General features: G+C 45.9%; 1 protein-coding gene and 1 long non-coding RNA gene across 2 annotated transcripts in view; one reads left to right on the plus strand and one right to left on the minus strand.

The window, feature by feature from the left end:
- The window catches only part of fdx2 (ferredoxin 2), a 40,351-nt gene extending 36,122 nt beyond the window's left edge, over nt 1–4,229 (minus strand). Inside the window, exon 1 of the mRNA XM_088603523.1 lies at nt 3,924–4,229. The gene's annotated coding sequence lies outside the window, so the exon portion shown is untranslated. The remainder of the gene's footprint in view (nt 1–3,923) is intronic.
- Nucleotides 1,901–20,882, plus strand: LOC148650077 (uncharacterized). The gene is made up of 3 exons (XR_015926019.1): nt 1,901–2,197; nt 6,619–6,964; nt 19,289–20,882. It is a non-coding gene; the product is annotated as an uncharacterized LOC148650077 (long non-coding RNA).
- The last annotated feature ends 1,304 nt before the right edge of the window (nt 20,883–22,186 follow it).

A 22,186-nucleotide genomic window follows, 5' to 3' on the forward strand; every position in this document is an offset into this window, starting at 1 on the left:
CTGTGGCGAGATCCTCATCTAGCAGCAGATTGAAAACGGTTACCGACGATGACGACGACAATGACCAGGCCTTGTGAGAGGGGGGGCCAGCAGAGCCATTTGGCCAGGGCCTCACCTCACACGGGGGCCTCACCTCAGCCAAGGGTGTGTGGTCCTCCACTTTAACCCTTTGGCTGCATTTCTCGACGAGGTGAATTTGGAACTTTTACCATATACCATGTTTCTCGACTTAAGTTCCCGGCTGTGAAAAAATGTCCCCCTTTCAGTGCCAAATCTACCCTTCTTTAGGAGTTTCAAAATGACCGCCTTAATCCTCCCACGCTTTTCTCCACGAAGTATTGGGTGTCATACACATACGATTATGCAATCATTATGTTTTTTTTGGTTGTATAATACATTCTGTGAATAAAACAAAACATTGATACAATTTTACATGAACATGATTTGTTTTTACACCTCTTTCCAAACAGTGAGGGGGCCTCACAGTGTGAAATGGCCCGGGCCTCATCTGAGCTCTCGGAGGGCCTGCTGATGACTTGTGATCGAACTGAATGGAAAGCTAAAGCACTGAAAGCCTGGATTCAGCCTTGTGTGCTGACTCGGGCCTTCTGCTTTCTCAGTCGGGAAAAAGATGGCTTTAGCCCTGCGGAGGAATCTACTGGCAGGCCGCGTGCATAGGGCTTGGAAGCCCTTTCTGAGAAATGCGGCCCAAGTTTAGTCAAAGAAAAACTCCCCCGCGCCACCCTGACCACTTCTACTTCCCTCCTGGGGAAGAGCGATGAAGCTCACCTCTCTGTTGCTCCCTTGCTGTGCATTGCTCTGACTACAAAGACCTCGAAACCACAGCAGGGCCCGCTATTAATACAGGTTTAAGGAGGAGTTCTTTTTATCATTGTTTCCTATGTTAAAAGTAGATGCTGCCAGAACAAATCAAGAAAGGAGAATCTTTTTTTATTTGCAGTAAAACCAATAGGAACACAATTCACCCAGTTTCAGTTAGTTAATGCCTTCTGCTGTTCACACCTTAACCATGTAAAGGTCTGGCACTGCGCTTCCTAATGGCGATGCCAAGGTCTCTGAAGGGATTCAAAGCGGTTCCTGGACTGAACCAATACTTTTATTAAGCAGACGTCTCTTTTCAACTGCTAAACGTTCCTAGTTTTAAAGTTACTTATGAAATTATCTTGTTTTGTTTAAGTTGATACTAGAATCGTTAATTCAGAAAAGCTCTGTTGAGTAATTAATAATTTAAAAAAATCGTTTTTAACACCGCTATTATATTTTCAACAATCTTGTTGAACGGTATTTAAAGTTCTGCGTGTACTAAACGTGTAGTTTGTGTCTCTTTGCATTTGTATACAGCATACAACAATATACACATTTTCTGGTTTTATTGTCGTATTTTCTGCAAACATCATCGTATTTGCTCACACACGATGCAAAGGTGTCATCTAACTAGCACTCCACCCAGAAAACCACAGTGCTTTTATTAAGAAAAAAAGCCGCGTACATTTCTGGTGGTTAACAGGTTTGCTTTTCTGCAAAAGCCTCCTCTAATACTGGCTTTAAACCCTCAGCTTCAGATGAAAAAAAAGAGGAAGCGATAGATTTCTACACTCGGAAAAAAATAGTGATTTTGGTTTTCTCACCCATTGCTCCAGTCCGAAGAGTAGTGAAGGGCTGAACGCGCCTTCGGCTTTGCGACAGCGCTCAGTGCTCATCTAACGCAGTTGATCAAATAATACGAGAAACGCAAAAGGTTTATGTAACCCATTTTCTGTTGTTGTTTGCAAAGACCATGCCTGTAGAACAGGCCCACATTTTCCACCCGCATCGAAGGGGCCACAGCATCGCTATAGATCCTCAGCTGGCACCACATTAAACCACACATACTGTAGAGCATGCATCGAGATTTATCCAACCGTAGTACCAATAACGTACTTGCACCTCTACAAAAATGCTTTACACGATATTTGAACTGTACTCACGACACAGAAAAAAAAGGCTACGTGTAGTCTTGCTTTCTGTAGGTTTCTCTATTGATGCAAGACACGTAGTGAACTTGTTGATTTGGTTAAACTAATTGGACAAGTTGGGCTCTTCCCTTGTTCTTGAGAAGATGAGATTTAAAGACTTATAAAACCTGCTGTACAGCAACGCTTGGGGATCGAGGAGCCCTTTAGAATCTTGTATAAAGGTACCTTCTTATTGAATTGATTAAATATTGGTTCCATATCGCCTACACTGTTCTTATGTTACAATCTGAGAAGATGCTTTCAAATTCAGAAGGTGGAAAAGGGTTAAGATTTTTGTAGTTTGTGTAGTTGGGGGACACTAGTATCTGTCATCGTGTCAGGTGAGCTGTTAATCTCAGTTTTTTTGCAGAATGTATTATTTAATATGATGTATTTGCTTGTGTATAGGCTTTTGCTTCGTTGTTTCGTTTCGGTGTATTGTTCTGCACACAGAACCTGATGCAGTCTCCCTTAAACTTGGAAGCGTGTTTAAAAGTGAGAACAGGAGGCACCTTATTACACAAAGAGCTGTGGGAGTGTGGAACAAGAAGTCCAGCCATGCTATTGAAGCTGATCCTCTTAACATTTTACAGGATCAACTACTAACCACCAGCTTGATGGGCTCGATGCTACAACAGCAATGGGTGGTCTGTTTTCCCTCGGCGAGAGGTTCCAATTGGTTATATGTCAGCAAACAGACCTCAACGAGGGCAGTTCTGAAATTGGTGTAGGGTTGATGATGATTCCAAATCATCCCATTCAACTTTAAACACCATTCCTCGCGTACACACTATAATCATGTAAGCCTGCGATTAAGACAATGCAAGGAACATAAAAAAAACTGAAGGCACAAGAAGCCTAGTCTATCGTGTGTGGTCTTGAAACAAAAGCACGTGTGATTTTTTCTGCCCACCGTGGAGGTATTTGCGTGGAAAAAAACTCATATTAAAGTCTCGACACGCCTGTTCAGAATCACCCCCGTTCCCGCACTCCGGCTCTCGAAGAGGAATCCTTATCTCGCGCTCAGCGAGGGAATGAATATTAGAATATCCCCAAATGGACGCCGCTTAGTTCCATAGTTTCCATTTCAGACGTAATCATCTCTCCTTTTAAAGACACGCTGGCCCATTCCGAAAATAGAAAACATCGTAACACATGCAGGGTAGCCCTCGCTTTAAACGTAATTTTCTTCAATTAAAAAAAAAAAGATCTCCAGAAAAAAAAGTAATTGATAAGAGGACGGTCTATATCATTCTCAATGTGAAAACGTCCCGTTTCAGGTCAAGCGTATGGACGTGTTTCCCCCACTTAATCATGCATCACTAATGTCAGTGACTAACACTTTGATTATAATTAAATTATTCATCTATCATCTATTTTTACGCTTCTGTACAAGCAGCTTTTTAATACCTAAACAGCGATAGAAGAACTGAAAACAACACCTGTATTATCAAACATGATCCTTGAGATAACACGTTCGCGTTACACTCCAAAGCACAAAACGGATCCGACTTAAACGCAGCAGGCAAATCTTGAGGCAGTTCCTTCTGACATGTATACTAAGTGGTTCGAGAGTAACTGGAGAACTGCACTCCGTCTCGAGGTGGGTCCGAATTTAAAAATGCATTGTGTTGTGAAACTGTGTTAAAGACCGATATATCTTTATCTAACGCAAAAAAATGGGCACTATAGGTATTTATATCGCCTCAGTTTTCTCACTGTGTGTGAAAAGACAGGCTTACCCTCCCTCCCGCAGAAAATCCCCTTCAGAGCAAGAATACCGAGAAGGCACACTCTCACGCCTAGAGCTCCTACGCGCAACAAGTGTGACTCATTCCTGACCAGCTAGGCTTTTCTTCAAAGGGAGCTATTACGGACCCCGGTAATACGAGGGAAAGATCGGCTCACCAGTGAGCGACGAGCCCTGCGTTACTCAAGCGCACTGCGCCAGTCCTCGCTGCCTCTCACAAAGCACCTCCACCTGTTCTCGCGCAGTTTCCATGACAACTGCACTCGGCTGAGGAGACGGAGCTTTATTTCGTCTGGTCGCCTTCATTACAAATGAGTCAGCAGCGATTTGCAATCGTCTACAGCCGCAAAGGGCACACTGCTCCTTTGTGCCAAGAGATTGTCTGCAGCATTTGCAGGTGTGCGACATTTCGTTTATTGTCATACTTTACAGAGAGGTATTTTAGCGTCATTCCCGAGATCTCAAGTGATTGCCGGTGTTCTCGGGTGACACGACCGTGATTCACACGATCACACGAAGCGACGGAAGGGTGCGGTCCAGGAGAAACGTGCTTAATCTCAAATGCAAACCCTGTCGCGGGGGGACTGTGATAAGAGCGACTCTTCCAGATTGCAGTGTCAGTGTCAGGCAGACCCTTCAGCCAGGAAAAAGGAGATAGTTTACACTAATTTCCACACAAATCCACGTCTGCTCATCTATACTGTATCATGGGCGATTGGGCATATCCTTAAGACGCGTTGCAGGAAACCTGCAGCATCACATTTCCTTGCAATTGGCATCCCGTGGGATGGTTAACATTTCCCACTGCACGCACCCCGTCTTTACCGCGTCATCTCAGCAAGAGACTGAAAATACAGGGGAAACGCGCTCGCTGGAGGAAGAGTCATCCCCCTCAAATTCCTTTAGAATGAGGTCGGGTCCCGATTTTAACTTAGACGCTTAGGCACACGGTTGTTCTCTTCTTTTCCATGAAGGAACGGACACCCCCGCTAGCACCGTCTTACTCCCATTTTAAGGGGTCTGCTGTGTTTCTGTGGGGTCTTTCTTCGTCCCAGCCCCCTCGGAGTGCGGAATGACAGCGCCGAGGAGGGCGCAGGGCCTGCCCAGGAAGTATTATTCCCAGTTTCCCACAGTGATCCAATTAGCCAACGGGAGGATGGACCGAGAACGGGTTTTGTCGACAAGCTGACCACTGCGTCACATTTCACCTTTACAAAGATCTCCCTTATTTACAGTACCTGCATGTAATTAAGCTTATCGTCTGATTAGCATACTAGCATAGCTAATAGCAATGACAGTGCCTTTTTCTATTAAAAAAGTTGTCATTTATATCAAACATGTAAGTCATTTATAGCTCACAGTACGATATTTTTCAGTAATTAACTAGTACAGATTCTCCACACTGAAGCCGTACCGGCAGAAAGGTCTCAGAGAGGGCAATGGGAAAATAGAGATTACAAACTGAGGTTTGGCCGGTACTGAACGCTTTTGATGTCTTGGTTGGAGAATCTCCGCCAGCCCTTTCTCGGCCTCTGATAATGGCGCGCAGATGATGCATTTGTGTTATTTATGTATGCAGACAAAAATCAGTGTAAATAACCGATAATTTTCAAAAGGGGCAAACTCCAAAGCATCCATTTTTCGCAGCTTTACGCAAACGGCCTCTTCTCGGGTGGCGAGGAAACCCGAGATCAGGTCGTAGCGCTGAACGCTGGCGTCCTGCGTGGTCTGTCACCCGGGCGTCACGACACGGGGCCGCGCGGCACGGCGAGCAGAGGAACCCGGGGTCTCGCGTCGCTGCAGCCTAGCGTGCAAGCGCGAGATGGGGCGAGGTGGGAGAGAAAAAAAAAGTGAGAAACCGGTGCTGACACCAAAGGCAGGAAAACGGCGCTGTGCCCCTAGGCTGAGCTGTGCGTGCACTGCCCAGTCACGTTTCAGGCTGCGCTAAGATGAAAAGGGAGGTGATGACTGCAGACAGACTTTAATTACCGCGGTAGGTCTGCTCAACATCTCATCTGATTTGGTTTTACCACAGTGTGTGCGTCTTACTTTTAACTATACCTCCCCCGCGTACCATGCACGCTGTATTTAGTTATTGCATAGGACATGACAGAAGCTTATTCACAGCACATGGTAGAGTATATTGCAGGTAAGGTAAGCAACATGACATTGGTCACAAGTTCCTCCCCACTCTGGTCCTCTGCATCAGGAGTCCAGTCAGCCTTCTTTAACTCTTTAGATTATTAACCGCTATTACTCACAATAAAATGACAGGACGCACTGTGCAGTGCATGACACCACGTACAAAGAGGTAAGCGAGAACAAGAAGTGCAAAACATTAATTAGCGCCACGGTGTGCCTATGCAAAAATACAATTTGCATGATGGCTAGTAGTCACTGCCAAGCTTCTCTCTGCCAGACAAGGAGGACCCTCCCACTTAGGTCTGGGACAGGATAAAACACAAAGCAGTCTGTACAAAAAAGAGCTGCACCCACATAGGAGGAATTCAGAGAGAAAACGCAGGTCCTCGCTGCCTGTTTCTGAGACTGACCTCTTCTTGACTGGTTATGGCATGTAGCCAAGGCCGTATTTTGGTGTTCGTAGGCCCTGGGCAGTTTCACTCCGAAATATGCAAAAAGAGGGGTAAATGCCAGTTGAATCGCGTCGATTACATGATTCAATTTAAACTATTCCAACGCTAAACCTTGTGAGGGATGGAGCGAGTCAAGTGACCATCACTTCTATACTTCTAGTGTCTAGAACAGCCACTAGATTTGGAGCACCTAGAATCGATCGCAAGCACATTGTTTCAGCTGGTTTTCGTTAGTCGCTTATGTTTCCCTCCATCATAGGCCCTAGGCACCGTGCCTACAGTGCCTCATGGGAAATCCGGCACGTATCTACAGTTACCAGACACAGGCCTACACCCTGCTGCGACATGGCATCTTCAGACCTGAGCTCCGTGGAGATGGCCCCCCCTACAAACAGCACAAACACTGGAGCCCACCCCATCTGTTTGCCTGGCAGGGCTGGCAGTGCCGCCCACTGCGGAAGAGGAGGACTGCATATACAGCTGACACTTCTGACCTGACCCAGCGACAACTGGTCCGCAGAACTGGACTCATTCTCGCAGCCAGTGAGCGAGCCGACTGTGGATCCGCCTCCGATGGAGTTTGAAGATGGAAGCTTTGTATATTTGTAGGTATTTTTCCTTAAGCATTGGTAATTCGTTTTCATGTTAGCTGCTTATTCAAGTTACAAACTGCTGTGAACTGATGTCAATCACTGTTAAGTGAGATCTTTCATCTGTTTCCAGATGCTATGGCACTTTAAAATACTTAACATTGCACAGTGTTGGCAAGAGATGTAATGCCCCACTGTTAAACAGAGGCATGGTCCATTTTTAGTATTTGCTCTAGTTACTAATAAATTGTTTGGTTCTGAAAAAACACGTTTGTGCTGCCTTGCAGTGTTGACTGTAGTAGTATTTGTGTTGCTTTCGGTCCAGAGTTGCAGCATTTTTTTTCCAGAATGTGTCGTCACTCAGTCCCCCCCCCACAATGGCGACAAGAGTCACGTGACACCCCGGGACAAGAAGGCGCTATATCTCTGGAACGGAAGCAGCTCAGACGCCACGCTGTTGGTGCTGATTGAGGCCCCCCCCCCTTCACAGAGCTCAGTCTGGATCAGGGCAGTAAACTACACCGTGCAGAGTAATTCAGAAGCCTCACTGCTGTGCTACACGTACAGACTACTAGTGCTGGCAAAGCTCACCTGCAGTGACCAAGGGGTACCAGCCTGGAAGCGAGTGCAAGAAGGCCGTCCCCTGCAGCTCTAGTACAGCTCCCTGTGTTTGAAGCTCAGCAGGTTAGGTTATAGAACCTCTCTGCACTTGGAAGGAGGCACAAAACAGACACTCTTTGCCTAGGGGTTCTACTTCCATGATTCAATCTCTGTCACGAACCGCATGCAAGCATGCAAGCGCTCCAGCATTCCCACAAGCTCTATTCACTCTAAATGCCCACGCACCAATTAACACCACACACTGTTTAAACCCTCACTCTCCCCTTCTACCTCGCTCACTGTTCAGGTCTCCTCCCTGAGCTCTGAAACCAGTTGCTAGTCTCGTCTATCGTCTATGTTACCTTTTGGCTACCGACTCAGCTCTATCCATTTGACCTCGACTTTGCCTCTCGTTTGTGGTACCATACTGTTTTGGAACTCGATCTACCTCCCGACCAGACTCCACTGGAGTTAGCCACACACAGGGTCCTACCTCCTGCTGCCTCCTGCCTTGTGACACGCTCCACTAGAAAAATACGTTTTGGAGATATTCTGCTAATTTTACCGTCCCCGTGATGAAAAGCCGGTTAGAGATGTAACGTTCAAGATAGAGGCTGAAATATCCGCTACTGCTCATTTTCCCCCACATCTCCACCCCCTGTATCAAAAAGATGAAAGGCACAGGATTTTTCTTTTGAAAAAAAGAAATACATCGCAGAATTAGTCTTTTTCCAGAGTGGGAGAGGTGCCTTGCTTGTCTGAGCAGGCTCAGTGATCGGCGCCCCATGAAGCCGAGATTTGCAGAAGAGAGAGTGGGAGAGAGTCTGGGAGCAGACGTCCACTGCAGTAATCATGTCAGGAATAGCTCTGCTGCTACAGGAAGGATCCCCTGTGGGGTTGATCCACAGTCCTGGCCTGTCAGCACCCAGTGCTCTCACTATCGGTGAATTCTGACTGTAAGGTGTGTAGCGGTATACTGAGCAGATAAGCAATTTGAAAAAGACAATACAGTGCAAAGTTACTCAGCCAGTCATCAGGATTGATCGGATGAGAACCTTGGACAGTCAGTGGATCAGTGAGGACAAAAGCATTTGCTTAACCTAGATTGTAGATCAGCCTGATCCATATCTGCATGAAACTAAAACTTCTCAGGTCTGAAAAACGCCATTGCAAAAATGCCAAACAAATCCGATACAATAACAATATATGTTGCGTAATCTGCGTGCTGGCGATTTGTAATATTTGCTCACGCACTCACTGGACAAAAAATAGGAAATGCCACCAAATAACACGTGAGGTCTCTACTAGGATGAGGATGTGTTCAGTGAGATTGTGGTGTATGTGCAACCCAAGGCGATCCCATTCTTGCATCTTGCAGCTGGCGTCTTGGGCTGAGGCTGTGATGAAGATGGTAGCACTGTTAATTCCAGCACCTCCACCAGTTTTCACCAGGACTGTGATCTGCAGGAGATGTTCTGACCAGCCATTTTCTAACCACTTTGTCCAGTGCAGAATCTGGGGCTTGAGCCCATCCCAGCAACAGGAGGTTGCAATCAGGATAGGCCCTGGATGCATCATAAGGTGCACACAGACACACCAGACAGTTTTCCCAGATTCCATTTAACCTACCAGCTTGTCTTTGGAGTGTGGGGGGAAACCCGACCAGCTGGAGGACACTCCCATGAACACAGGGAGAACATACAAACTCCACACAGATAGTATCCCAGGTCCAGAATTGAACCCAGGGCCCCAGCATTGTGCCTCCATGCAACTTGGCCAGGGTGCAAGATGAAAAGTCTGCTTCCTGCTCCCGTAGCCCAACCACACATTGTCTGTGACTAAGAGAGAGTTTATTTGACTGGGGGAGGAGGGGGGGGGCAATGTTTTTATAAGCGAGACTGCTTTAATCGGTAAATCAATTTTTAATGTGCTAAGCATTGTTTCACACCTCCAGGTCACTACCAAAAAAGGTACTGCTTCATACTGGTAGAAAAAGAAGCAGGCAGACTTGAGGAGCCAGCCGATGTGCTGTGTTTCTGGGTAACCATGCACCGTGTTCTGTTTCACTCTGTGGGACATCGTGTATACACAGAATGACCCATCCTATTGACATCTCACACATTAATCTGCCTGCCCAGGTAAACTGTGTGACACTCTGGAGAACCGCAGAGCACTTTAAAACAAGAGAAATGAAGGTTTTTACAAAGACAGTTGTTTAAGATCAGTGTTTATTGCCGCTCAACAGCAACCACTTGTCCCAGCAGTCGCTCCTTTTCCTTCTGAAGCATCTGATTAAAATCCCTTAGACTAAACATTCCCAAGCAGGCCCCAATCTATCTTGCAATCCAGTATGTTTCTGGCACGTGAAGCCCATTGCATTCAGAGCCGTGCTTGTGTCACAGAGTGGCTCACAGTGGCTCTTCCCAGGGACGGAGACAACCCCTTCCCCCTTTCCTCCCGCAGTCCAAAAGCATACTGGTTAGCTAATTGGCTTCTGTGCAAACTGGCCCTGGTGCGAGTGTGTTTGTGTCTGTGTTTGCCCTACGACGGACTGGTGTCTTGTCAAGGAGGTACCTTGCCTTGCACCCGATGCTTGCTGGGACAGGCTCCTGCTTACACGCAACCATGAATTGGAAGAAATGGTTAGAAACCGGGCTCAGTAAGAAGTAACAGAGCATCTGAAATGTGAACGAAACCCTGTGTGACCTCAAAAGGGCAGTCAAAAGGGTAGGTAAGCAAAGCGGGCTGGCTCAGCCCTGCGTTTCTAAATGGTTCTCAATAAAAACACCATCGGATGCATACCACAGAAGCATTCTGTTCCAGTGCCTCTAGTAATATTTTGGTTTAAAATAAGCAAGCCTAATTATTACCAAGATTTCCCTGAAGAGCTGTGGCGAAGGAACAGCAGAAAATATGGAAAATGGATTAACATGTAATTGTACTTCCAAAAAAAAAAAACAATGCTTGAACTACAACAATGTGACTTTGTTTAGTTCTAGCCTCAGCAAATCTTAAAATTCTGCACACACTACAGGCCCCTTACAAACGATTACTCTAGTATATCATGGCAGACGTGGAGATGAGTGCAAGAAAGGTCAGTAACTTGGAAGTAACGGAATGAAGATTTCTGACACACCTTCCCATGTTGTGGGGAAAAACAGTGCGCAGATCTAACAGAGTTAACAGCCAGGCTGCCCCAACTGCAAGATGACCCCTGTGCACGCATCAGATGTTTGTGATCCAAACCAAGAAAGCTCTTCCAGATACAGAAGAGATATCCCTGTCATCTATCCATCCTCTTTCCTTAGCTGCACCGAGGGAACGGGGAAAAGATCCAGGCGAGAATGCTGTGCTATAGATAAACTGGGAATGGGAAAGCGGAAACTCTCATCACCTGGTGCTAAACACATGGAGGCTCGGCCTACAGCCAGAGGAAATTCTTCAATGCTTTCAACCAGGACATCACAGTTCTGATCCTCATGGCAAGCTGGATCACGGTTTATTCAGTGCCCGTAGGTTTGTCCCAAGGGGACTTCACTTCCCATCGGAAAACTATGACATGAACTCCCAATATATCTGGACCAGCTCAAAATGTTTCATTCATCAGCTCAAAAGAGAACCACAATGTTAGAGACGGACATGCACATACAAGGATAAGAGCATCTTTTTCAGGAGTTTTTTTGCTAGAAAGACATAGCAGTCTGCAGCTTTTTCTCAGAGCTCACTGGATTTAGTACAAATGAACAGCCTTGAGTCCAGCAAGACATCTGAACAGCTCAGTCCTTGCGCTCTTGACACCTTAGTCCTCACACTAAACCCAGAACATGAAACCTGGTTTTGCTTCAGGAACCAATATGTTATACTAGGAGGAAAAACATCCCGCTCTGCCTCCTTCATTTGAAGTCAGTTTTTTAGGCTAACAAGAGTCAAGTATTTGGTGTTAAATTCTGGTGCTGAGTAAATTTCCCAAATCCCTGGAATCAGTGGAGGTGAACAGGAGAGTCGGATTATTCGACCAGGCAGTAGTATGTATGAATGGGTAGTCTGTCACCCCACCACCACCACCAAATAGGGAGTTAAAGAACCATGTAAGGAATTTTAGCAGTAACTCAGCTCCCGTAAAGGAAATCTGGTGAAGACAATCATCCCTGGAGCTCTTCCGAATGCTTCCTGAAACTCGCTGCCTGTTCTTCCCAGGTCTCGCCAACGATGAACATTGATCTGTATCCCTTTTCATCCCCTGTAGGGCTTTCTCAGATCCCATGTCTGCACTGTGCTGCACAGGCATGCAAGCAAGCCCAGAACGAAACCTGTACACGAGATTTTAACCCTCTGTGGAATAAAACGTAGGCAGCAGTCTCCTCGCCTCCACAAACAACCTTTGCAAGCAAGAACATAAGATCGTGAGAAAAGATTTCAAGTAAGAAGAGACCATTCGGCTCGTCACACTTGTTTGGCTTGTAGAAGCCAGGCGGCTCCCTGAAAGAAAACAGTGTCTGGTCTGCTGACATGACTAAGGCTGCTTGTTCCACACTCCCACAACTATTTTTGTAAAAAAAAACACCACACCTCCTGTTCTCACTTTTAAAATGTACTTGCCCATAGTTCCCACTCGTGTTCTGTGATTTGAGATTTCACTGTCGTTTCGGAAGAAGTCGCTTAGGCCAACGATGTCGGTGCCTGATGTTGAGGATTTTGCTTACTGGATTCGGGTGCCCTCATGGTCTTCTCCGTTCAGGGTTAAAAAGGTTCACTTCCTTTACCTTGTCACGGCAGAACATTCCTTTAAGCCTACGAATGTGCCCTGGCTCTTCTTTATTGAACCGATTCCAGATCAGCAATGTCTTGCTTGCAATGTGGTGTTGAAACTTTATAATTTCGACATCACCATGAGCTTATCTGCAGATACACAGGAGAGCAACTCACTAGGTCACCTGGCCTTAGAGTGTTCCACATGTGTGTTACCTTTGATGCATGAAGAGCCCTTATAGAGGACACAGCTGCTTCCCACACAACCCATAAAAATACCTCTTATCAGGGGATATCTGTGGAGGACCAAGGTGGATCCTAGACCCAGTACATATTTCTGCAACTGTCAAGAGTTGTGGAGCCAAGATACAGTAGCTCCATGGGCAAAAGCACTGTTTTTGAATGCTCAAATGATTTCAGGAGATTTCAGGTTCAAATCTCACCCTTTGCTTTTTAAAATGTATCTGGTACTCCCAGCTGCCAAATCTATACAACAATATATACTGTGGGATCCACGATGGCACAGTGGTTAACATTACTGCCTCGCAGCGGTGGGGTCCTGGAGTGATGTCTGTGTGGAGTCTTTATGTTCTACTTGTGTACATGTAGGTTTCCTCCAGGTGCTCCAGTTTCTTCCCACAGTCCAAAAACATACTGGTGGGTTAATGGGTTTCTGGGAGAATTGCCCCTGCTGTGAGCGTGTTTCTATCTGTCTGTGCCCTGTGATGGACGGACTACCAGCCTTACCAGGGCATACCCTGCCTCGCGCCCACCGCTTGCCAGGATAGACTCCCTCTCAATCTTGAATTGGATAAAGCGGATAGAAAATGGATGGATGGATAGCAAGAATTGTCCAGTTCACAGATTAGAGCTACGCCAAAGAATGAAAAACGACTACACAAAAAAACCGCACGATGATTAAAGCTCCATTTCCATGTGTTGTCTGGTATTAAACATCTAGTATCATGGACATCACAACACATCTTTGTGGTATGAAGGCTTCTATGGGTAAAATTGAACCACGATCACAGGATGGACGGATTTTCGGCTGTAGATTGCACCACAAGCATCATGATTATTGTGGGTTGTTTGGGCAACTTTGGGGGGGGGGGGGGGTAAAACTCACCTAGGACCTGTTTGATCACACGCCGACCCCACCTTCTACACACAACAGTCAACCAATGAAGCTTGCGGCGCAGGATACCCCAAAGGAAAGCAAACATCACCCGAGCGCCACTCCTTCCCGAAAGGAGAAGATGGCGAATGTGAGCACAGAACACGCATTTTCTCCTTTAGAAATACGCGCTGCCTTCAAGCCATAGTTATAATTTAGGGTTGGATCCTGTTTTAGCTGCTGTCAAAATAACAACAAAAAAAAAGAAAGCGTGGATCCGGCCGAGTGTGTGTTTTTGTGGCAAGGGTGGGCAGTTATCCATCTTTTGATCCCTCTCTTTCCACAAACCGAATCCCTCCCTAGGGGGGTCGTCAAAATGGCACGTATTTCTTTCATAAACAAAAGGCCCCGACTGCAATAAGAGCTACACGACTACCAGAAAAAAAGAGGAATTCGGAAGAGATTTACATTATCTTCCCGAGGAAAGTTTGAAAATAGATTACGTTTGTTTTATTCTTTATTGCGCAATAAAATCTTACTGTGGCTGTTCTGCTAACTGCAACTTTAAGTGGGTGTTCTGTTTAATAAAACTGCTGCGTTCACATAAAAAAAATGCTTTTGGAGCGCACGTTTGGGTTTTAATGCGATCTGAATAGTATGTCAAACACCCAAGCCAGCTTGGCTTCAGTTTTAGTATTTTTTTTACAGATCTTAACAACCGATTGAAAGTAACAGCACTTCTGAAATGCTGATAATAACAGGGCTCAAGTCCGTGACCCCCATTTGTTTTGGATATAGATATTCTGAGCAGACCATTAAACCCACTGACATTTTGGAACAAGGCTTTGGGGGTGAATGAAAACCGGCCATCAGCGTTGAGTTTGTTGAGATCTTTTCGGTTAGTCACGCCAAAGATGTGACTGCAGCCGCCGTTGTACATGTAATCAAAACGTCTTCGGCTCCAATTCAAAAACCAACCCCATAACAAAGGGGGAAAAAACTGCTCCGGGATTACATCTGTTTGTACTTTCACTTCTCTTTATCAGTTCATGGTTTCGTGTGCCCGTTTTAAACTTTGACCTCAGACGGGCGATCGGCAAATAGTCGGCCTGGAGCTCATTAGGCTCAAGCTGGAAACCCCCTCTTGTTTGCGCGAGGGCAAAGGATGGGATTTGCGAAGGAGAGGGGGGTGAGTCATCGATGGGAGGGGGAGGCCGCACCGATGGAGGGGTAAACTGTTCGTGCACATCTCCCCCCGCCCCCAACGAAATCTGGATCTGGAACTCATTACTGAACGGAGGCTGCCAATACCGGGGAGTACTGCGCTCTCTGAAGTCTGACTTTTCTCACTGCAGCTCCGGGAGAGAAAACAAAAACTGCCTGGAAATCGACCAAAGCAAAGAATAACATTCTTCCTTCTAAAACTGTTTTTTTTTTTTGAGGGAAAAGGTTGGGGGAGAGGGGGCCAGTTCTGTGTCCAGCGTGAGTGGAGAAGGAAACACTTCCAACTCCTTCAACACTGTTTTTTGTTTTCTGCAAAACTTACATATGTATGCCTGTACAGTGGCATTTAACTTTTAACAGGCAAAACGTTCAAATAAAATAATAATCGTAACGCACTGAGCTAGTGAAAGTGTAACGGATCCAGTGGCCTGTGATGTCATTGTTCGCATGTGATATCCATAGAAAAAAAATGCCGACGCCACTTCCTTTCGACTTGCTATTTGAACGCCTCTTCTTGCATAATTGTAGGTGTCACTTGACCTCAAACCACTCTGTGGACACAAGAGAACAAATTAGTCTACAGCCGTTTTATTTTAATAGGAACAACACTTGTGTGCACGAGACGGCCTCCCAGTCTCAACCCGTTTTCGGAGCCACAGCGCAGCGAAGCCGCTTTAACTTGGGCCGAAATAGCACACGAACCTCATCTGCGCTCTGTGTACCGGGACAAATTTCATATTCCTCTCCCGAAGAGCCAACATTGAAGAGCAGCAATAAGGTCATTTAACTGAATTCACCGATTTAACTAAATGAACTCATTTCATACTTAGGCCCTGATATATCGCAAGTTCCGAGCCTTCGCAAACTACCGACTCCTCCTGCTGGGGAAGAGGTTCAGGGTAGGACCTGAGCTCGTGTCAGCTGCCCACCTGGCGAGCTTGCTGAATGCTGCGCTCAAACTCTTGACTGACGAGCGCCAGCTCGCTCAGACTGCAGTGCATCGGTCCCGGGAAATGCGGACTTGGCTGAGAATTGTTTTGTTTTTTTGTTGTTTGCGTTTCCCAGAAAACGATTGTGGGTGGGGGGGGGGAGAAACGGAATGAATGGCGTTGCTTATCGAACAATGCCAGCGGTCCAGAGCTGGTGGGTCTTTACAATGTCATGCAAAGAAAGGACGATTTAAAAAAACACTACTTCAACAAAAACACTACTAGAACAAAACAATGGTGAGAAGTGGCTTAGCTGCCCCCCTTCCCCGATCCCCAGCTGTTAGACAAAACCACAGACAAACCAGGAGTCCTACACAAAAAAGCAAACGTATGAAATGATTAAACGCGCCTTTGCGTGTACAAACAGAGCCTTTCAGCAGGCCCATTAGATCAGCACACCTTTTTCTGTCCAGGGGATTCTCTTCCAAGCAATCCTTACTCGCAAGATACACAAGTACAAGCAGACAATATGGGTTTGATCCAAGTCAACAGGTCCTCCGTTAACTTTCGCCAGGAGTGAGATTCTTTTAAAATGAACTAGATTAGGGGTGAAAAGTGTTCCTTTGTTTCTGAAGATCCCCTTTAGACCATCTTTGAGGACCCCCCCCCCCCCCCCCAATCTGCAAATCACTGGATCAGCATGGGATGATAAGGGTTTCACGGTGTAATGGTTAGTATTCTCGGCTCTGGAAGGTTGCAGGTTTAAATCCAGGGTGGGACACAGCTGCTGTGCCCCTTAACACAACACTGCGCTCAGACTGCTCCGGTAAAGGTCCCGCTGCATAAACGGGTCGTGGTTCGGGAGAATTTGTTTCCAACTGACTTCGGCAACTATAACAAAAATATGGCGCTAGCAGATTATTTTCGGGGCTTTTATCACTATTGGACCAAAACCCAAAAATGCCTGCTGAGGAAAGGACAGAGGAGGGGGAGTGAACTTTGGGGAGGGGAGATACTGGATACTGGAATCCACAGACCTGCGGCTGATTGGACATCTGTCTGATAAGAGCCACAGAAAGGAAGCTGAATGATTATCAGAGCCAGAGGCAGTGACAGTTAGCCTGCAGTTAAACTGTAAACCACTGTGTATTTTAATTACTTAATGCCCTCATCTAAAGTGACATGCATTTGTACCCTTTTACACAACAGGGCGTTTAACCCAGGTATGCAGTGTGAAGGACCATGTGTAAATACACTACTTCAGTGTGTCCCCTGGGATTTAACCACCCTGATACCAGCGCCAAGCCCAGGCCATTACTCCATTTTTATTGCCCTCACAAGTTACACAACTTACGTTTGAGATTTGCTCTACAGTTGTTTTTAATAATTGCTCACTTTAATATTTGCATAGCATTTTACATCTCAAAGCACTTCAAATGCATGAGAGGACTTGCTGCATCAACCAATGAAAGGCTGCAATCAGCCCCACAGCACAGCAGATCAGGTGCAGAACTGAGCAATTCCTTCACCAGTTGAGTTCAGGGCAAAATGTTACTTTTCTAGCTGGATTGAACAAGCCTCAAGTGAAATTTAGCCAGCACACCATGGTTAGTAGGCCAGCTCTCATGAACAGTGCTGCAGGGATCTTTAATGAGCGAGTCGTCAGAACCTCAGTGTCTGCTATCCCACAAACTGGGCCTAAGCTCTGGAAATTCTGCTCAAGAATTAGAAGCACCACCTACTGGTCCACTTACAGCAGCATTCCTTAGATGTCTCTCATCCCAACACTGAGCAGGCCCAGCCTTGCTCAGATGTGATCAGATGAGATCAGGCTGCAAAGCTGGTTATTCTGTTGTTATTTGAAAGAATGCATGCTGTTGCCCCTCCTATGGGAGAAGGTTTCATAGGTATCCATTAAATCGCCACTGTCTAAAGGCGTGGAACAAGTTAAAATTGTCATAAAATACTGTTACATGTTGGAACAAGGTCATAAAACGCCTTTTGTCTAGCTGTCTTTTGGCTCTGCGATGCAGATGTTTGATTTTTCACTTAGCTTTCTGGAGTACAGTACTGTTCTTGTTCAAGCCTTTTTCCAATGGATCCTTATTAATTAATGTGATCATCAACACCTGCTCAGTTAAGCAATCGAGAATCAATTTGGGGACTTCCCAGCAGTGCAGCTAACAAAGGCTTTCACTGTGTCTACTGCATGTCTACTGGTTTTTATTCAAGCTTGACCCTAAATCACCAGTGCTAGTAACAAATGTACTTGTTGGTTCAAATTTTTTCTTCTAAACTCAGTTCTTGGTTTCAAAAATTGAACCCGAGTTAAAGTGCATTATTTCCAACAGCTTCAGAATGCAGCCTTTCCTCAACATGCCAATAACTGGCTTCCCTGCGATTAAACAGCTCCTAACCTCAGCTGAGGATGAACAGCCACAGGTGGGAATGACACTGCATCAGACAGTTGGAACAGGAAAATTTATCGGGTGACTGACGGCAGCTGCTCATTCCACACAGCATTCTGGGAAATGTGTTTTAGGCAAGGATCTTCACCTTGTCCGAATCTACTGCTCTGCCACAGTATTGACTTAAAAGACCTTAGGTAATTAAGTAATTAATGCAGCTTAAGGAGCAGCCTGGACTGGAAAAGAGGAGGTTGTATACCGTCTTTACGCATCAGTCACATGATCATATATGGACAGGTGCCACTTCCACCATCTTTTTTTGAGGTCAGGATTTAGGACTTTAGGCTTGGAGTTTGCCAGTCTGTGATCATGCCGCTTGTGCCCGTGAGGTGGCACAGATGTTGGCTCTGAGTGGCCCTAAAGGGAACGAGTTTTAAAAAAAAACCTCTTGCTTTGCATCCCGTTTTCATACACACGTCCGTTTGCATATTACACGACAGCTGTGCAACTGTCACCTTAAAAAAAACAAAGCTTTTGGCACACGGAAATTTCCTGGCACAATGAAATGACATTGAAAAGCATAGTGCAGCATTGTATTGAGATGTGCGACCAGCTTAGGTGCGCAAGAGTTTAGGTACAAATGGCACATCCTGGCTTCAGATTACACTGGAAAGCACAACAGTATAATAGGATATCAGCTAAAATGCTACGCTGTGTTACACCTGACAGGTGAATCCTGCTCTGGGGGCTGGAGGTTTAGTACACTCCCAGTGGCCCTTTTACACTCGAGTGGAAAAGTTCACAACTCTGGGGCCCAGAGGGCAAGGAGGAGACGAGTTAATCTTTACGGCAAAATGATTTTAAACAAAAGAAGACTGGAGAACTGCCCCCCTCCCCCTCTCCTGCCCATTCTCCTTGTCAGAGCAATCTTGTCTGTCAACAGTGTTAACCTCTAAGATGCCGAACATTTCACACCTGAGCCCGCAAGCCTTAAACACAAGGCTTGGTCAGGGTGGGCGCTACAGTACACTAGTTTCCTTCTGTTATTTTCAATTATCATCATTATAATTAGTTGTCAAGGAAAGAAAAAATGGTGTGGTGTTCAGTGCTGCTGCCGCACAGATGTCGGTTTCTGGGTTTGAGTTTGGCCTGTGGATCCTTCTGTGAGGTGTTTGCATGTTCTCCCTGGGTGCTTCAGTTTCTTCCCATTGTCCAAAGTCATACAGCATACATTACAACTATGTTAACTGACATCTCTAAATTGCACCCTGTATGTGTGTGAGTGCCCTGCAATGAACTGGTATCCTGTCCACAGGGTATCCCAGGGTATGCTGGACTGGCACTGACCGGACTGGACAGAGGGACACAGTACCTGCTGGTGTCCCTAAAGGACTGTGGAGCAAGAGAAACACTCTCATCCAGCACAACACAGAGTGGGAGCAAGGGAGCTGGAGGAGTGGATCCTGGTGAACCTCAGAGGCAGAATGAAGTGCAACACAGCCAGATGGGGTTTCTCTACGGCAAAGGAGCACTGGAAAGGACAGTGAGCTCTGTACAGTTTCAGAGCCAGAACAGCTTTTAAAGCCATGCAAGAGATCCCACCCGGGAGGCTTGGAGGGACTGTTGTGCAAATCCAGCCTTAATCCTGATGGATCGATTGATAATGGAAGGTCACTTTTTTAAGACCTTTTTAAATTGTTAGAGATGTTATGTTAGAGTTCTGCTCTTTGTAAGAACTGTTTACATTGTAGAAATGAAGTTTTTTTTTTTCTCTTTAAAAAAAAAACCTGCCCTTTGCCCACAGTCTGCTGGGACAGTTCACCACAACTCTCGTGTTAGAATAAGGGGGTCATTGAAAACGAATGGATTTCTTGGATTTTAAATATCCTTTTTAATTAGAGCAAAGACCAACAGGCTGTGGCAACGCGCAGAGAGAAAGTTATTAGTAATTTCACAAGGTGCCGAGTTTTTTTTCAGCAAGTTTGAAGCGCAGTTTGAAGTGAGTAGTGAGGAGCCCGCCTGACTCACAACAGCAGGCTCTTAAAGAGATCCCCACGATCTGGAACAGGGAAACATTCCTCTGCGCTGAAGCCGCAGCAGAGAACCGCTAAATGGAAATTGCAAATAAAACTTCCTTTTCAGTCATGGGTGCTTCCTCAACAGCTACAGACACGTTTCCAAGAAATATTCAATGCAATGAGTTACCATATCTATGGTGGCACTTGCAGTAGCAGATGTGTTTAAAACCCTAACTGGAATCAGCATGGATATCCCAGAGGGCTACTTCAGGACTATTGAAGGAACCTAGGGTATGAGGACAAAGGTAAAAACCAAGAAGGAGTGTCTTTACAAGGGCGGTTGTGGAGGTGTGGGACAAACTGCCCTGTTGGGATGCAGAAACAGATTTCCTTGAATACTTCAAAAAACAGCTGGATGAGATTTCGTTATAATTTAACTGGAATTAGGTCTTAGCAACCGAATAAGTAATATGGGTTCGTAACCTTTTTTTTATATTGAATTGAGGCCCCCTGTACATCATATGCTTATCGATCTCTTGGATTAAGGAGTGTTAAACAAATTCAAGCAGTTTTTTTAATTATTAATATGTACAATACAGGTCTGCATGGTGGCATAGTGGTTAGTGGTGCTGTCTTTGTAGAGCTGGGGCCCTGGGTTCAATTCTGGACCTGGAGTGCTGTCTGTGTGGAGTTTGCATGTTCTCCCTGTATTTGCATGGGTTTCCTCTGGTACTCCAGTAACCTCCCACAGTCCAAAGACATACTGGTAGGTTCAATGGTTTCTGGGAAATAAGGCCCAGGTGTAAGTGTGTGCATGTCTGCCCTGCGATGGAATGGTGTCCCGTCTAGGGAGTGCCCTGCTTCATGCCCGTTGCTTGCTGGGATAGACTCCAGCTCCCCTGTGACTCTGAATCAAGTTCAAATTTTGATATTTGTATTTGTTGGCAAAGTACACACATGCATGATGTCTCCCTCTCCACCTGCTCCTCTTCCCCCCCCCAACTCTAGTTGCCAGCTCTCCGATTCCTGCCATTGACTGAAGGAGGAGGGCTGGCTTGAAATTCCTCTCGCACAAGCGCCTGCATATTGCCATGTTTCTAACTCATCTCAAACAGGGTTTCAGGATCTGACACAGTCAGCTACGCACAGCTGTCTTAGAAAAGCACCTTTCAGATCTTAGTGCCGATTGGAGGAGGAGATACCTTCATTCTTATTGGAACTGCTGAGATTTTCCCCGTTTGGTAAGAGGAGCACAACATACTTCGCCCGTGCCTGAGTTTAATTAGGAGACGAAGCAACTGTGTGGGCTAAATATACATATTTTGGCAGCTGACTCTAAGTAGTCTACAGCCATAGCAGGCACAAACTTATCCTAAAAACAGCCATTACATTATCGAGCAGATATGTCTGGCAAAAATGTTTGTTCAGCTGAATGCTTTCAGAGCTTTCATGACCAAGCCCACACTTCCAGAGAGGATGTATCTCAGAGGCCAGACAGCTCAGACAGAAAAGCCAGAGAGCCAACGACTTCTTTTGATCATCAGCCTCCTGGGACACAAACGATGCTACAGCCACTGTGAACCGAGAACAAAATCAGGAAGATGTGGAGGATATAGCTGTTTAATGAACTCCTGATTAGACAATGCACTTGGACAGTAGCTTGCAGGCATGTAATCGGGATCGCTCGTCTGGACTGGAATGGTAATGCTCGTGCCGACATTTCCCCGCAATTTCATTTCTTTCCTGTCGTACTTTACTCGGCTGTAACGTATGACGGTGTGAGCTGCTGGTTTGACTTCTGAGCAAATGGTTATCCAGTGTAAGGCAGTGTTGATAAATATCCATCCATCAATTTTCTAACAGCATCTTCCACTTCAGGGTCTAGGGGGGAAACTGGCAAGCAATGGGCATAAGGTAGGATACACCCTGGATGGGACGCCAGTCCATGACAGGGCACACAGTCACAAACACTGACAGACAGGCACTCACATCAGGGCCAGTTTTCCCAGAAATCAATTTACCAACCAGTATGTCTAGGAACTGTGGGAGGAAATCATAGCACCTGGAGGAAACCCACAGAAACCGAGGGAGAACATGCAGACTCCACACAGACAGCACTCCAGGTCCAGGATTGAACCTAGGTTCGCAGCACTGCATTGCACTTAAATGCTTCCCCCATCTCATTTCATCTCTAA

Source organism: Lepisosteus platostomus, chromosome 13, assembly GCF_059453375.1.
Source record: "Lepisosteus platostomus isolate fLepPlt1 chromosome 13, fLepPlt1.hap1, whole genome shotgun sequence".
NCBI lineage: Eukaryota > Metazoa > Chordata > Actinopteri > Semionotiformes > Lepisosteidae > Lepisosteus > Lepisosteus platostomus.